Here is a 16,527-nt window from a genome sequence, read left to right as displayed (position 1 = left end):
TTTCAGACCATCGCGAGCTGCCGGCAAGCCAGGACGCATCGGATAAAGACACCTGGGGCCATCAGAAGGTAAGTATAATGTTTATTTTTTATTTTTTTACAGGTTCTATTGTACCCGGGTCCGGAGGAGAGTCTCCTCTTCTCCAAACCTGGGTACCATCCGCACATTGAAACGCATGGATTCTGCATGTACCGATGCAGTGATGCGGAATCCATGCATTCCAATACAAGTGCGCCGCGCTTCCACAAAATAATTAGTAGTGCTGTGGATTTTTCCGCAATGATAATCCGCAGCAGAAATTTCCGCATCATGTGCACAGCACATGCGGATTATCATTGGGGAACATGGCAGACCTTCTACCAAACGTTTTTTAAGCGTTTCTGCAGCGGAATTGCCGCTGCGGAAACGTTTAAAAAACGCATAGTGGGCACACAGCCTAAAAAAAATTATTATAATTAATATTGTGGCAAATTAATTTCACGTGAACTATCACATGATCTACCACAGGGGATCATGTGACATGTCACGTAATAACATCAGGTGTGTGTGTGTGTGCGGTGGGGGGGGGCGCACCTTCTAAACTGCCCGGGGCCCTTGCTACTCTTAATCCACCCCTGCCTATATCCTTCGAGTTCAACATGTTGATCCAGAGGAAGGCAAAACCCCCATGAAGCAGATGCTAATAGCTACATATTAAGGGAAAAAATTCCTTTCCGACTTCTGTTTGGGAAATCAAATGTCAAAAGTTATAGCAAAATATATCTCCAATGGATGTTCTTGGGGCATGGACAAACTAATGTTTGTACATTTGTACTTATCAAACACCTGTTTCTGGGATAAAGGTAGAATGAGACTGTGACCTTGGATTTATACAGGATGTAACATACCTGGCGGCGTCCTTGCATGGTGGTCCATCTCCCACTGTGCAAGAGAGCGCACTTGATCTCCTGTCCAGAGTGTCTCTCTGGCTTCCCTCCATGCTGTCTGTTTGTGTCTGTCTCTGCTGCTTAAGGGCGGCGCCCGATCACTTCCTGCTTTTTGTACCTGCTGTGGGTCACACCTCTTGTGCGTCCTCAGCCTATTGCTGTCTGACACTTGGTATATAGCTCAGCAGCTCCCTTCTATCCCTGCCTGAGCATAGTGTTTCATTCAGTGTGTGCTTGCACTCTGAAGGTGCCAGGTCCCGTTCTGTGTTCTCTTTTCTGCCTATCCTGGAGGCTGTATTTCCAGGCCTGTCTGAACACGCTCCTAGCCTGTTCCTCCTGCCTTCTAGGGGCCGATTTCCTAGACCCGTTCCTGTATCTTGTCTGACCTGTCTGAACACGCTCCTAGCCTGTTCCTCCCGCCTTCTAGGGGCCGATTACCTAGACCCGCTCCTGTATCTTGTCTGTCCTGTCTGAACACGCTCCTTGCCTGTTCGTCCTGCCTCTCTGGGGGCCGTATTCCCAGACCCGCTCCTGTATTCCGCTGCAGTGTCGGTCTCCTCCGTACACTCAGTTCCAGTCTGAACTCTCTCCTGTCCTTTACCTGTTTTGCCTCTATGTCCGTTCCCTTCCTTTTTCTGCAGAGTCTGAACTCGTACCTAACTCCTGCTTGTTGTCTCTGTACTCCCGTTCGTGAGTTTGTGGTCCACTCGCTACTTCACTGCAAGTACCCTGTGGGTGTCTGGCTCTGCCTTTCCCTTCCTGTCTGTTCCGTGTGAACAGAGCCCTGTCCCCCCTACTCAGCCTAGCCTGCTCTGACTCCTCTGCCCGCTGCTCCGGCAGTCCTGTCCTGCCCTGCTTCTGCCCGCTGCTCCGGCAGTCCTGTCCTGCCCTGCCTCTGCCCGCTGCTCCGGCAGTCCTGTCCTGCCCTGCTTCTGCCCGCTGCTCCGGCAGTCCTGTCCTGCCCTGCTTCTGCCCGCTGCTCCGGCAGTCCTGTCCTGCCCTGCTTCTGCCCGCTGCTCCGGCAGTCCTGTCCTGCCCTGCTTCTGCCCGCTGCTCCGGCAGTCCTGTCCTGCCCTGCTTCTGCCCGCTGCTCCGGCAGTCCTGTCCTGCCCTGCTTCTGCCCGCTGCTCCGGCAGTCCTGTCCTGCCCTGCTTGTGCTCGCTGCTCCTGCAGCCCCGTCCTGCTCTGTTCTTGCCCACCGCTTCGGGCGTTCCCTCTCTGCTGTGGTTGTCTACCGCATCTGCGGTTCTGTGACCCAGTCTGTACTGGGTCTTAACCTTTCTGTGCTCCAGCCCGTCCTTTCGGCCAGTACCTCCCTGCCTGCATACTCGCCTGTATCCACCCATCTGCATACCTGCCGTGTTTGCTTATATCCACCAGTCTGTGCCAGCCTAACCTGCCTGTTCCTGAGTCCCAGTGTGTACTGGGTCCTATCCCGCCTGTGTTCCTACCTGCTAGTGCCTCCCTGTCTGCACTCTAGCTGTGCTTGCCTTTACCCCCCTGCCTGCATACCCGCCTGCCTGCATACCAGTCGTGCCTGCCTATACCCTCCAGTCTGTGTGCCAGCCTACCAGCCTGTTCCTGTATTTCCCTGTGTGGGTCAACAGCCGTGTCCGGGGTCTGTCCTGGAGTAGCACCTGGTCCCTCTGCTCGGTTCTTCCTTGGTGCACTGGCGTCGTATGCCGTCGTGCGACCCTGGTCGGATCGGGTGAATACTTAGTCACGCCCCTCCAGGCATTCACTCTCCGGCACGGTCCAGTGGAATCACTACCAATCACACGCACACGCCGCTTAGCCCGGGCGTGTGCATAACAGCATGCTCAGGCCATGGTTCCCGTTGAGCCCCACGGCCTTCGCCCTCTGAGAAGTTTTCCAGCGAATATATGCATTAAAATAAATAAATAAATTTTTTTTTCCCTTAGCTGAGTTCCAGGCGAATTACGCACCGTCCAGATGGATCTATCAGCTCTCGTTCCTGCGGATCCGCCACGTTACTATGGGGATCCAAGACAGTGTCGTGCATTTGTGGAGCAATGCATGCTACACTTTAAGGCCTACCCTCTTTATTTTCCTTCCGATTGGGCTAAAGTGGCCTTTATGATGTCTTACCTGGCGGGTGATGCCTTGGAATGGATCAACCCCCTATATGAAACACAGGATCCGATCCTCCGGGACCTAATGGCCTTCCTGGTGGCCTTTCTAATGGTCTTCGATGATCCTAACCCGGAGGCTCCTGCTGAAGCTTCACTTCCCAATATCCCGGAGCAGCCCCAATGGGTAATGTGTGTGGGTAGCGCAATAGTCCTCCAGCCCAATGAGACTACTGCCCACCCAGAATCCTCTCAGGGTGACTACGCTTTCCGGAATACTTCTCTCAACCTCAAGAGGCAGTCCAGACGTGCCAGACTTAGAGGCAAACCGTCACGCCAGGGCCTGTCCTCCCTGAGACCTCCTGACCCCAACCTTGAAGTCCCTACTGAAGCTTCATCTCCCTGTATCCCGGAGAAACCCCAATGGGTAGTGTGCGTGGGTAGTGCACCAGTTCTCCTGCCCGAAGAGACTTCTGCCCATCCAGACTCCACACAGGAGAACTTCCTGCACCCGGCATCAGATGCTTCTCTCTCTTTAACCGGTGTGCATGTCCAAGGATGCTCCAAAGCTGTGGTTACCTCTGAGTCTGTGCACCTCTACTACCTGGCGGAGGATCCCCTGTTGCCTCCTGAATCCTCCGGGATACCACTCGATGACAAATGGAGAGAGACTTCTCTACACCCGGTACTCAATACTTTGTCCGCTTCGTCCTGTGAGCCTGACAATGGGTACCCCAAAGTGGTAGTTACCTCCGAGTCTCTACACCCCTCCGACCAGGCGGAGGATCTCCAGTTGTCTCCTGAACCCTTCGGGGTGCTACCTGGTAGCGAAAGGACAGAGACTCTCCTATACTCTGTACCTGATACCTCGCTCGCTTCGTCCAGTGAGTCCAACCTAGTGTACTCCGAAGCAGAGGTTACTCCTGAGTCTCTACACCCCTCCGACCAGGCGGAGGACCTCCAGTTGTGTTCAGAATCCTTCGGGGTGCCACCTGGTGGTGAATGGACAGAGACTTTCCTATACTCTGTACCTGATACCTCGCTCGCTTCGTCCAGTGAGTCCAACCTAGTGTACTCCGAAGCAGTGGTTACTCCTGAGTCTCTACACCCCTCCGACCAGGCGGAGGACCTCCAGTTGTGTTCAGAATCCTTCGGGGTGCCACCTGGTGGTGAATGGACAGAGACTTTCCTATATCCTGTACCTGATACCTCGCTCGCTTCGTCCAGTGAGTCCAACCTAGTGTACTCCGAAGCAGAGGTTACTCCCGAGTCTCTACACCCCTCCGACCAGGCGGAGGACCTCCAGTTGTGTTCAGAACCCTTCGGGGTGCCAACTGGTGGTGAATGGACAGAGACTTTCCTATACTCGGTACCCGATACCTCGCCTGCTTCCTCCAGTGAGTCCGACCTAGTGTACTCTGAAGCAGTTGTTTTCTCTGAGCCTCTGCACTCTTCTGACCCGGCGGAGGACCTCCAGTTGTTTCCTGAATCCTCCGGGGTACCACCAGATAACAAAGAGACAGTGACTTTTCCCCATTATGTACCTGATAACCTGTCTATTTTTTCCTGTGAGCTTGACAAGATGTACCTCGAAGCAGAGATTACCCTCAAGTCTCTGTCCCCCTCCAACCCAGTGAACGACTGGTCCTCGAATTCCCTGCGGAAGATTCTGGCAGGCCTGAAGAAGAGGGGGCGTAAGGGGGGAGGTACTGTAACATACCTGGCGGCGTCCTTGCATGGTGGTCCATCTCCCACTGTGCAAGAGAGCGCACTTGATCTCCTGTCCAGAGTGTCTCTCTGGCTTCCCTCCATGCTGTCTGTTTGTGTCTGTCTCTGCTGCTTAAGGGCGGCGCCCGATCACTTCCTGCTTTTTGTACCTGCTGTGGGTCACACCCCTTGTGCGTCCTCAGCCTATTGCTGTCTGACACTTGGTATATAGCTCAGCAGCTCCCTTCTATCCCTGCCTGAGCATAGTGTTTCATTCAGTGTGTGCTTGCACTCTGAAGGTGCCAGGTCCCGTTCTGTGTTCTCTTTTCTGCCTATCCTGGAGGCTGTATTTCCAGGCCTGTCTGAACACGCTCCTAGCCTGTTCCTCCTGCCTTCTAGGGGCCGATTTCCTAGACCCGTTCCTGTATCTTGTCTGACCTGTCTGAACACGCTCCTAGCCTGTTCCTCCCGCCTTCTAGGGGCCGATTACCTAGACCCGCTCCTGTATCTTGTCTGTCCTGTCTGAACACGCTCCTTGCCTGTTCGTCCTGCCTCTCTGGGGGCCGTATTCCCAGACCCGCTCCTGTATTCCGCTGCAGTGTCGGTCTCCTCCGTACACTCAGTTCCAGTCTGAACTCTCTCCTGTCCTTTACCTGTTTTGCCTCTATGTCCGTTCCCTTCCTTTTTCTGCAGAGTCTGAACTCGTACCTAACTCCTGCTTGTTGTCTCTGTACTCCCGTTCGTGAGTTTGTGGTCCACTCGCTACTTCACTGCAAGTACCCTGTGGGTGTCTGGCTCTGCCTTTCCCTTCCTGTCTGTTCCGTGTGAACAGAGCCCTGTCCCCCCTACTCAGCCTAGCCTGCTCTGACTCCTCTGCCCGCTGCTCCGGCAGTCCTGTCCTGCCCTGCTTCTGCCCGCTGCTCCGGCAGTCCTGTCCTGCCCTGCCTCTGCCCGCTGCTCCGGCAGTCCTGTCCTGCCCTGCTTCTGCCCGCTGCTCCGGCAGTCCTGTCCTGCCCTGCTTCTGCCCGCTGCTCCGGCAGTCCTGTCCTGCCCTGCTTCTGCCCGCTGCTCCGGCAGTCCTGTCCTGCCCTGCTTCTGCCCGCTGCTCCGGCAGTCCTGTCCTGCCCTGCTTCTGCCCGCTGCTCCGGCAGTCCTGTCCTGCCCTGCTTCTGCCCGCTGCTCCGGCAGTCCTGTCCTGCCCTGCTTGTGCTCGCTGCTCCGGCAGTCCTGTCCTGCCCTGCTTGTGCTCGCTGCTCCTGCAGCCCCGTCCTGCTCTGTTCTTGCCCACCGCTTCGGGCGTTCCCTCTCTGCTGTGGTTGTCTACCGCATCTGCGGTTCTGTGACCCAGTCTGTACTGGGTCTTAACCTTTCTGTGCTCCAGCCCGTCCTTTCGGCCAGTACCTCCCTGCCTGCATACTCGCCTGTATCCACCCATCTGCATACCTGCCGTGTTTGCTTATATCCACCAGTCTGTGCCAGCCTAACCTGCCTGTTCCTGAGTCCCAGTGTGTACTGGGTCCTATCCCGCCTGTGTTCCTACCTGCTAGTGCCTCCCTGTCTGCACTCTAGCTGTGCTTGCCTTTACCCCCCTGCCTGCATACCCGCCTGCCTGCATACCAGTCGTGCCTGCCTATACCCTCCAGTCTGTGTGCCAGCCTACCAGCCTGTTCCTGTATTTCCCTGTGTGGGTCAACAGCCGTGTCCGGGGTCTGTCCTGGAGTAGCACCTGGTCCCTCTGCTCGGTTCCTCCTTGGTGCACTGGCGTCGTATGCCGTCGTGCGACCCTGGTCGGATCGGGTGAATACTTAGTCACGCCCCTCCAGGCATTCACTCTCCGGCACGGTCCAGTGGAATCACTACCAATCACACGCACACGCCGCTTAGCCCGGGCGTGTGCATAACACAGGACTTGTGTAATTGACACCTGTGGGTTAGATAAGCAGGCGTATTTGGGGGAGACAGTTCAAGATGGCATTATAGCTTCAAGTATCTTTTATATGATAACTAACATTCCAAGAAGTTAATTGCACAAATAGATATTAACTAATAAGAAATAGACAAGTATATCTGTCATGGCACTGTAGCAGGATAATCTGTGGCTAAGGGCTCTTTGCCTATCCCTCAAGCTAGGAGGCGCCCTAGTCTCTCCCTGCTCCCCAGATTACTTCTTATGGTGAAGATGCCGGGGCCACATGCCTTGCTGTGCTCCTATTTCAACCCTTATCTGTCCCGTCCCCCAGCCAGGGAAGCTGGGAGTAGAAGTGTATAAGAATACACCAACCTGACAAACAAGGGAAGACAGACAGGGTTAAATGAAAATGCCAATCATACAAATTGCACTCATAAACAACAGAGTGGAACACCAGGGAGTTAAGGAAGGAGAAACCAAATAAGAGAGGATGAGGATATGCACACAGGCAAACACCAAGCAACAGTCTTCTGAATAACTCTCCAAACGCCTCCTCAAACAACAAACACCTCCAACTCCAGAACCAGGCAGTATGAATGAACACTGGCAATCCCTGATTGCCAGAGGCGAGTATATATAGCAGAGGGGAGTGGCCAACACTGAACAGCTGAGACCATCAAAGCAGGAAATCTCCAGGAGCTCTCATCTGAACAGATTAACCCCTGCACTGCTAGCAGAAACCTGAACTGTTAAACATGATGGTGAAGTGCTTCTAATCAGTGCAGGAGTTCGTGAAATCAGACACCGTGGTCTTCTGGTCCTTCTTTGTTGCGGTAAACCAGTGACAATATCTGAGTGACTTTATTGTATTCTAAGCATATAAAAAGTCCGGTGATGTACAATAAGTTAGACAACACTTATGACAATGCCTTGTCCACTGGCTGCAAGATTAGAATAAAAAACTACCTTGTTCCAGATGATACTGTGCCTCGGGAAATAATTTTTTAACAACTTCACATATGGGAATCAGAATAGTTCCCCGGATCGATATCACATCGCAGAAATCTATTTGCCATAACCTGTAATATATTATGGTGTCTCACCAAGGGGACCCTCCACACAATCACCAGTACAACAAAGTCCAACTGTAGTGATGAGGAGATTGAAAGGAGTCGGACTCGCGCATTTTTTCATCAATCCTAAGTGGTGCGGAACATGTGTGTCCATTGCTCTATTTAAACTTCTCGCGATCAGTAGGGATCCAACTGATGGATCCCCACTTACATGTAAAATCTTTTCTGTAATTAATGTACTTTTTTGTGAAATTACCCTTTTAAATGATACATTTTTGTCCCATTACAGCCACCATAAGGTGGAGCTTAGGATGTAAGGCTAGGCTTACATCTGCTTTAGGGATTCCATTTTGGAATGTCACAATCTATGTAGAAAACAGAATCGTCAAACAATATCCTACGAGCTCAGGCTTGGACTGGCCCACAGGAGAGCAGGAAAATCCCCTGGTAGGCAGCCCCTCTGAAGAAGTGCTAATGAGTAGTGCAGAAAAAAAAGTATCATCTTATCATTCATTAGGTAAGCTAGCCAAATTAATATTACATAGAAGCAAAAGTAAATTTGTGTATTAGGGTCAGGTTATTTTAACATGTATCTGAACAGTGGGCCCCAAAAATCACTGTTACTGGTGGGTCTTTGCCAATCTAGTCCGATATTGTATGAGCCCCTTTGATTTTGATGGTGTCCTTGGTTTTCCATACTGATATGAATGAACTTTCAGCATCTACATTCAACTTAATAAGAAATCTGTATGCGGTCAGTCCCTAAGCTCCCCCTAGTGGTGGCTGGAAGCAGTCAGAATCTTTCCATGAATTTTTGCAAATAATCAGTTTCCAATTGCAGATGTCGGAAGCAAAAATGTCTCTGAACGTTACTTAATAATGTTGGTGACCATGTAATAGTCCTAAGTGAATTCACCTCTATTCATTGAGAAGCATAGGAAGTAGACACGATGAAATTAAACACTTTATCATATTAGTAAATTATATTTATCTATTCAATTTATCATTACTTTGTTACGGCCGAGACTTTGCGACTCCCAGAAAGTACAGAGCGTTTAATGATAAACCGGTTCCATCGAGCGGGAAGGGAGCTTTGTATTTACTAAGTGTGCTTATTGTCGATGCAACCCTTTATCTAAAAAGTAATTTATAGAATTTATTTGCGGAAAAAGAATTTTACTTGTTACGATGAATCAGCTTTTGGTGTAAATAAGTCGCTTTTCTATTGCTGGCAATATATTTACTAGGGTATTATTCCGTATAGAGGATGCAAAGAGACACCAGCAGATCGGGATTAACGCTTCATATTGATAATAACTTGCAAAAAAGGTTTAAGCAGTCTCCACGTTACAGTCAAATGCATTCTTCATCACAAATGCAGGGAAAATTGTATTATCCCTAAACATGCCGCGGGCATTCTAAAAGGAAAAAGTTGGGCACATATCAATGTATGGTCACACATTACTTCTATCTGCAGAGAAACCTTACCCCTTAGACCTCAGTCCAGATCCTCTCACCCAGCCAAATCAGATCTCATACTTTGCACTGATGAGGGGCAATACCCCGAAACACTGTGTCTGCAAACTGAGATTCTGGTTTGGCTTTTATCCTAGTCATATTGCAAGGCTCGATATTGACTTTTAGGTTTGCTACTTCCAATAGGAGGCGCAAGAGTTCTAGTCCTCTTCCTCTCTGAAGAGACAATTTGCATATTTAATTTCCCAGAGGAGCATGCATGGCTTATAAGTCTCCTCACTCTGACATGCCAGGCTTGGCACTCTCCACAAGGAGAAACGTTACCCCTTAGACTTCCATCTGCAGACAAACGCATTTAAATGGGTTATCCTACATTAGAAACAAAAAGGTCTGCAATACCAAACTTAGCCCATTAATAAAGGTGGCGCTGTTTCTCCTGGAGAACAACTTGGCTGAAAGGCTACTTGCCCTATCAAGATATACTTTCGGTAACGAGCGTCATGCGTGTTTATAAGGTAGGGTGGGTTTTAGAGTTGAGCAAAAATATTTGTAGGACCCTGTTTAAGTGGCTATGTTGGTTTGGTAGTCCTTGGCCGCAGAACAGAGCTCTGCAAACTCCTGTTAACTGCAGGACGCTGGTAGAGAGACTACGTTGGTAGTCCGCCATTGCTGGAACGGAGCACAGGGAACCACCTACTATCATGATATCCCCAGGCCCTCTTCTGCCTTCGTAAGCTGCTGCAACGTGCTGGAACGAAAGGACCAGGCAGCGCCTATTAATCAGAATAGCGCTGGGGATCTCACAAGTAGTAGGTGGTTTTCAGTGTTCTGGTCTGACAGCCGCGGACTACCAACATGGTCGCTCTACCAGGGTCCTGCACATCTTTTTGCTCAACTCTACTGGGTTTCCAAACATAAAGGTGTTTTCTTGTCTCGTAATGTGACGCACATCACTAGGATGATCCAACCTCTGAGACCCCCACCGATCTTGAGAATAAAGGGGCTGCAGCGCCTGAGTAGGAAGCTGACTGCCGTGCAGAAGAAAAACTCTAAAGAGGTTGCAGCACTGCGGTTCCTTCATTCTCGAGATCGGTCGGTGACCTACAGTACAGACCAAAAGTTTGGACACACCTTCTCATTTAAAGATTTTTCTGCATTTTCATGACTATGAAAATTGTACATTTAACACTGAAGGCATCAAAACTATGAATTAACACATGTGGAATTATATACTTAACAAAAAAGTGTGAAACAACTGGAAATATGTCTTATATTCTAGGTTCTTCAAAGTAGCCACCTTTTGCATTGGTGACTGCTTTGCACACTCTTGGCATTCTCTTGATGAGCTTCAAGAGGTAGTCACCGGAAATGGTTTTCACTTCACAGGTGTGCCCTCTCAGGTTTAATAAGTGGGATTTCTTGCCTTATAAATGGGGTTGGGACCATCAGTTGTGTTGTGCAGAAGTCTGGTGGATGCACAGCTGATAGTCCTACTGAATAGACTGTTAGAATTTGTATTATGGCAAGAAAAAAGCAGCTAAGTAAAGAAAAATGAGTGGCCATCATTACTTTAAGAAATGAAGGTCAGTCAGTGCGAAAAATTGGGAAAACTTTGAAAGTGTCCCCAAGTGCAGTTGCAAAAACCATCAAGCGCTACAAAGAAACTGGCTCACATGAGGACCGACCCAGGAAAGGAAGACCAAGAGTCACCTCTGCTTCTGAGGATAAGTTTATCCGAGTCACCAGCCTCAGAAATCGCAGGTTAACAGCAGCTCAGATTAGAGACCAGGTCAATGCCACACAGAGTTCTAGCAGCAGACACATCTCTTCAACAACTGTTAAGAGGAGCAAGCCTTCATGGTAAATGGCTGCTAGGAAACCACTGCTGAGGACAGGCAACAAGCAGAACAGACTTGTTTGGGCTAAAGAACACAAGGAATGGACATTAGACCAGTGGAAATCTGTGCTTTGGCCTGATGAGTCCAAATTTGAGATCTTTGGTTCCAACCACCGTGTCTTTGTGCGACGCAGAAAAGATGAACGGATGGACTCTACATGCCTGGTTCCCACCGTGAAGCATGGAGGAGGAGGTATGATGGTGTGGGGGTGCTTTGCTGGTGACACTGTTGGGGATTTATTCAAAATTGAAGGCATACTGAACCAGCATGGCTACCACAGCATCTTGCAGCGGCATGCTATTCCATCCGGTTTGCGTTTAGTTGGACCATCATTTATTTTTCAACAGGACAATGACCCCAAACACACCTCCAGGCTGTGTAAAGGCTATTTGACCAAGAAGGAGAGTGATGGGGTGCTACGCCAGATGACCTGGCCTCCACAGTCACCAGACCTGAACCCAATCGAGATGGTTTGGGGTGAGCTGGACCGCAGAGTGAAGGCAAAAGGGCCAACAAGTGCTAAGCATCTCTGGGAACTCTTCAAGATTGTTGGAAGACCATTTCCGGTGACTACCTCTTGAAGCTCATCGAGAGAATGCCAAGAGTGTGCAAAGCAGTCATCAAAGCATAAGGTGGCTACTTTGAAGAACCTAGAATATAAGACATATTTTCAGTTGTTTCACACTTTTTTGTTAAGTATATAATTCCACATGTGTTAATTCATAGGTTTGATGCCTTCAGTGTGAATGTACAATTTTCAAAGTCATGAAAATACAGAAAAATCTTTAAATGAGGTGTGTCCAAACTTTTGGTCTGTACTGTAGATTACAAAGTGATGGCATATCCTAGCAAAGTAGAAAAATCCCTTCACAAAATGCAAAATATACCCCCAAAATTACCCAGTAACTTCTCTGCCTCCTATGAAAAAACTGTGAAAAATGCATAAAATATTTTTCTATATGTGCCCAGGAAATCAGATATTTTTCCATAGTCTTAAAGAGAAGCTATGATTTATTGTTTAAATTAAGTTAGTTATTCATTTGAATATTTTTTTTATTTTTTTTTTAGCAATGAGGGTTTTTTTTTTTTCAATATCACAATCTAAAAAAAATATAAATCTTGCAATTTTCACACTGACCACTGGGGCTTTTTTTTAGACTTTAACTTCCTGTTGTTTCAGGAAATGCACATGTACATTAGCAGCAATTAACAAATTCTGAACCTATCTTTTGTACGGAAGCATCTAACGAGCATGTGCAAAGGTCATAGTGAAGAAAGGGGGAGTAGAGAGGCTGTGACATCGCCTATTGTGAATAGTAGATTCTGTCTTATCAGCTGTGTGTAGAGGTGTTATCGTAGGTGCCTCTGATGATAAGGAGCTTGCTGAAAACACTTTCTGAAAGGACAGGAAGTATAAAAAAAGCCCCTGTGGCCAGTGTGAAAATTGCAAAATTACAAATTTTGATTTGAATAAAGATTATATATATACAAATATATCTGTGATCTTTATTAACAGTCAAAATTGTAAAAAATAATATTAAACATGTAAAAATTGCCAAAAAAGTGAAAAGAAAAATACCAGAGCAGCATTGCACAACAAATAAGCCCCCTTACATAGGCACGCCAGGGCCACTATGTCAATCTCCACAAGGAGAAACATTACCCCTTAGACCTCAGTCCAGAGCCTCTCATCTAGCCAAATCAGATCTCATACTTTGCACTGCTGAGGGGCAACATCCGGAAACACTGTGTCTGCAAATTGAGATTCTGATTTGGCTTTTATTTAAGTCATATTGCAAGGCTCGTTAAAGAGTCGATTGTGACTTGTAGGATCGCTGCTTCCAACAGGTGGCGCTCTAGAGTTCTAGTCCTCTTCCTCTCTGAAGAGGCAATTTGCATAAAAAATACATGGAACACAAAAACTTGATTTAAAGAATAGGTCATTTCCTGATGACACCTTTAAAACCTTCAGGCCAAGCTTGTATTTGACTGTAAGGTAACTGACTTGGGCAGGAGCCCTCCCCCACTGCCATACCCTCTGTATTAAGCTCCACCCATTTGGCTATCTGCCAGATAGAAATAGAAGGGAATTAAAACTGTGCTGTCTGCTACATTTCAACAAGAGCTGCAGAAAAATCCTTGACAGGCGCAACAGGGCAAGGACTTTAGCGTTAATATATTCTCGCCCGTGAAATGAGACAAGGCGCCAATGAAGAGTGTCTATAATGTGGTTGATGTATTCTTACTATCATCACTGACATTAGCCGGGGTACTGGTGCCAGACAATGACCTTCGTTGCATGACTTATACGCTGTGAGCTCTAGCCGGAAAGACATTTTTTCCAGTAGATGTATGTGGCACCGCTACGGGCCATGGCGTAACGCATGTAGCCATGTAGGCACAGTCTAATTAGGGGAGATGTCAGAAGTACCGTGAGGCTCAGACAGTGTATAGGAATCCGGAGACAGCTGACTACACCAAAGAGCAAACAGCATGTACTATGTAAAAAAAAAGAATAACTTCAATGGGTAAAAAATATATCCATCTGGGAATTGCTTGGAAGCCAGGCAGTAAGAATTGATATAAATGGAATATACATGTTTTCAGGGTTTGCTGAAGATGTAAGTGACGTGCTTTGCAAATTCGGTAATGGGGCCGCTGATTTTACTTAATGACCTGAAGGTAGCACAAAGACCAAAGTCTCCATCTCGGCAGACGGCTGTGTAAATTATGTACGACCGGCAGGATATAATTTCACTGCAGTCCTACTTGAATAAACTGCAGGCTTGAGCAGGTAAATGGCAGATGAGATTTAATTCAGATAAATGCAAGGTTATACGTTTGTTAAGCAAGACTGAGCGCACTACATACAAAAGTAAATTGGGCACAATGAGGTCAAGGCTTAATAGAGAAGGATTTTGCAGGAGCTCGTAGACAGCCAGGTATGACATAATGCTCAGCGTCAGGCAGTCACTGTAAAAGCTAATGAGGGGCTTGGAGGAAGATGACTCATCCAATCTCATTGTTGTCCATTGATTGTCTCAGTGGATTACTTAGTGGAAATCTGAGAGCAGCATAATGTAGGGGCCGAGACTCTGATTCCAACAATGTGTCACTTGCTCAGCTGCCAATACAATAAGTGTTTTATCAGCAGGAGATTATCACTACAGGACTAGGTGTCACATGCCTCCTGGTCCAACCACGCCCCCACCACTGATTGGCTGCTTTATGCAGTGCGTACACAGAGAGCAGCCAATCAGTGGTGTGGGCGGAGTTATACTCAGCTCGGCATTCATAGAACTACTACATCTACAGCAGGGAAAACAGGGATTTTATCAAAATTGCTCCAAGCAGCCCAGTAAGTGACACATCGCTGGAATCAGGGTCTCTGCCCCTACATCATGCTGCTCTCAGATTACATAACAAATAATGCTGACAGATTATTTATAATCAGTGACGCACATAATTCCACAAACCCCCGCAAAAGCACTAGCTTTTTAAAACCCTTCCCAAATGGGCAAAATTTATTCTTATGTTTATATTTTTCCTCCCCTTCTCCCAATAGCCATGACTTTTTTTTTCCCCCACGGGCTTGTTTTCCTTTTTTTGTGTACTTTTGAATAACGCTATAGTATAGTTTAATGTACTGAAAAACTGGAAAAATTCCAAGAGTGGTAAAATGGTGAAAAAAAAAATTGAGGTTCTACCATTGTTTTTTTGTTTCGTTTTTTACAGCATTTATTGTGCTATAAAAATGATGAGGAAACACGAGTCTCCAGGTCAGTTCGATTATGGAAAAACCAACATTGGACAGTTTTTTTTTTTTTTTATTTAAGTGGTCTAAAAAATGTTTAAAAAAATAGTTTGTGTTACCATTTTTTGAGACCCGTAACATATTTTTGTTTCAGTTTTTTGCTATAGTTTTTATTGGTACCATTTTGTGGTATCTACAAGGTTTGGATCATATTTTATTGCATTTTTAAGGAGAGGTGCTGCACCCTAAAAACAGCAATTTTTGGCTTTTCGATCTTTCTTTTTTTTATGATATTCACTCTGTGACTTAAATAATTTTATTTTTTGATAGACTAGACATTTTCTGACATATTAAATATGTTTAGTTTTTAAAGCTTTCATTTTTTTACATTTGAATTGAGAAAAGGGGGTGATCCAAATGTATTTTTTTTTATATTTTTTAATACTTTTTATTATTATTTTTTTTGTTTTCCTAGTTGACTTTAATATGATCTTTGTACTATATACCGCAATGCATTAGTATTGGGATTAGACTGTAATACATTGGTATTGAAATATGTACTGAAATTAAGGATCTCCCAGGAAGCTCAGGGGTTAAAGAGAACCTGTCGGTATATTTTTACATATGAAAATAGTGGTATTTCTTTGTAGCCATTTCTTCCCTAATAAAAAGAATACCTTTTTTTGTAGAGGTCTGATTTGCCAGTCTTGCGCAATTTAGCCATATGCAAATCAGGCTGGAAGTCCACTCACTGCGGGTCATTGAAATTGACCTGCTTTCTACTGTTACACACCAGTATCCCAGGCTCTGCTCCCTTCTTCTGAGTCCGCTGCCCTCTGTTGTGCTCCGCATCGTGTTTTGCAGGTTGTCCGGCATGGATCAATGACATCATCTCCTTAGACCTATTTAAGGTCCATCGACACACCTTCTGGTGTCTTGGGATTGAGACTCCGGTGTTCCTTGTTTGGTATGCTCCAAACAAGGAGTTTCAACTCACATTCATCCCTGCTGGGTTCCACTCCATCTGTCCATCTGCTCCTGAGTTTCTAGTTAGCTCTAGACCCCATGATTCCATCTGTCCTCTGGAAGCTGCGCCAACACCTGGGGTCCCACCTGGACCAGAGACTTAGCGGATTCATATCACCTGTTGAGCCCTATCAGCTAAAAGTGCATTGACATGCCCCTAGTGTACTTCCTGCCTAATTTACATATAACTTCTATGCTAGATTTCTTATAACTGGCACATCAGATGTCTACAAAAAAAGGATCATATTTATTGGAGGTCAAGCACGTCCGCAGTTATACCACTATTGACACGTGACAGATTCCCTTTAAGAGTCATACAAGTTTGTCAAAAAAGTTCTCCAATTTTATTAAAAAAAAGTGTATCAATGTGTAATTAAAAGATAGTAGATATAACCTATGAAACATTTTCTGAACGGCGTGTATTTGAATTGCTAGACTTGGTAAAGTGCCAACGATCTCAGAGGTCATATAGACTAAGAGCCAACGTATATTCTAGGAAATCTCACTCTCCTGGGACCATAAAATAGACCTAGGAAATGAAAAAAAAAAAGCAGATATGGATATTGCTTATTCCTCTCCTATTCTCTATTTTGCACGATAATCTGGATTTTTATATTTATTAAAAAAAAAAAAGATTAATAAAGCGAATATTAATCACCCTCGTTACA

This window comes from Phyllobates terribilis, unplaced genomic scaffold (genome assembly GCF_046119375.1).
Source record: "Phyllobates terribilis strain yellow unplaced genomic scaffold, ASM4611937v1 Scaffold_12__6_contigs__length_324123572, whole genome shotgun sequence".
Lineage (NCBI taxonomy): Eukaryota > Metazoa > Chordata > Amphibia > Anura > Dendrobatidae > Phyllobates > Phyllobates terribilis.
This window is presented reverse-complemented; position numbering follows the sequence as displayed.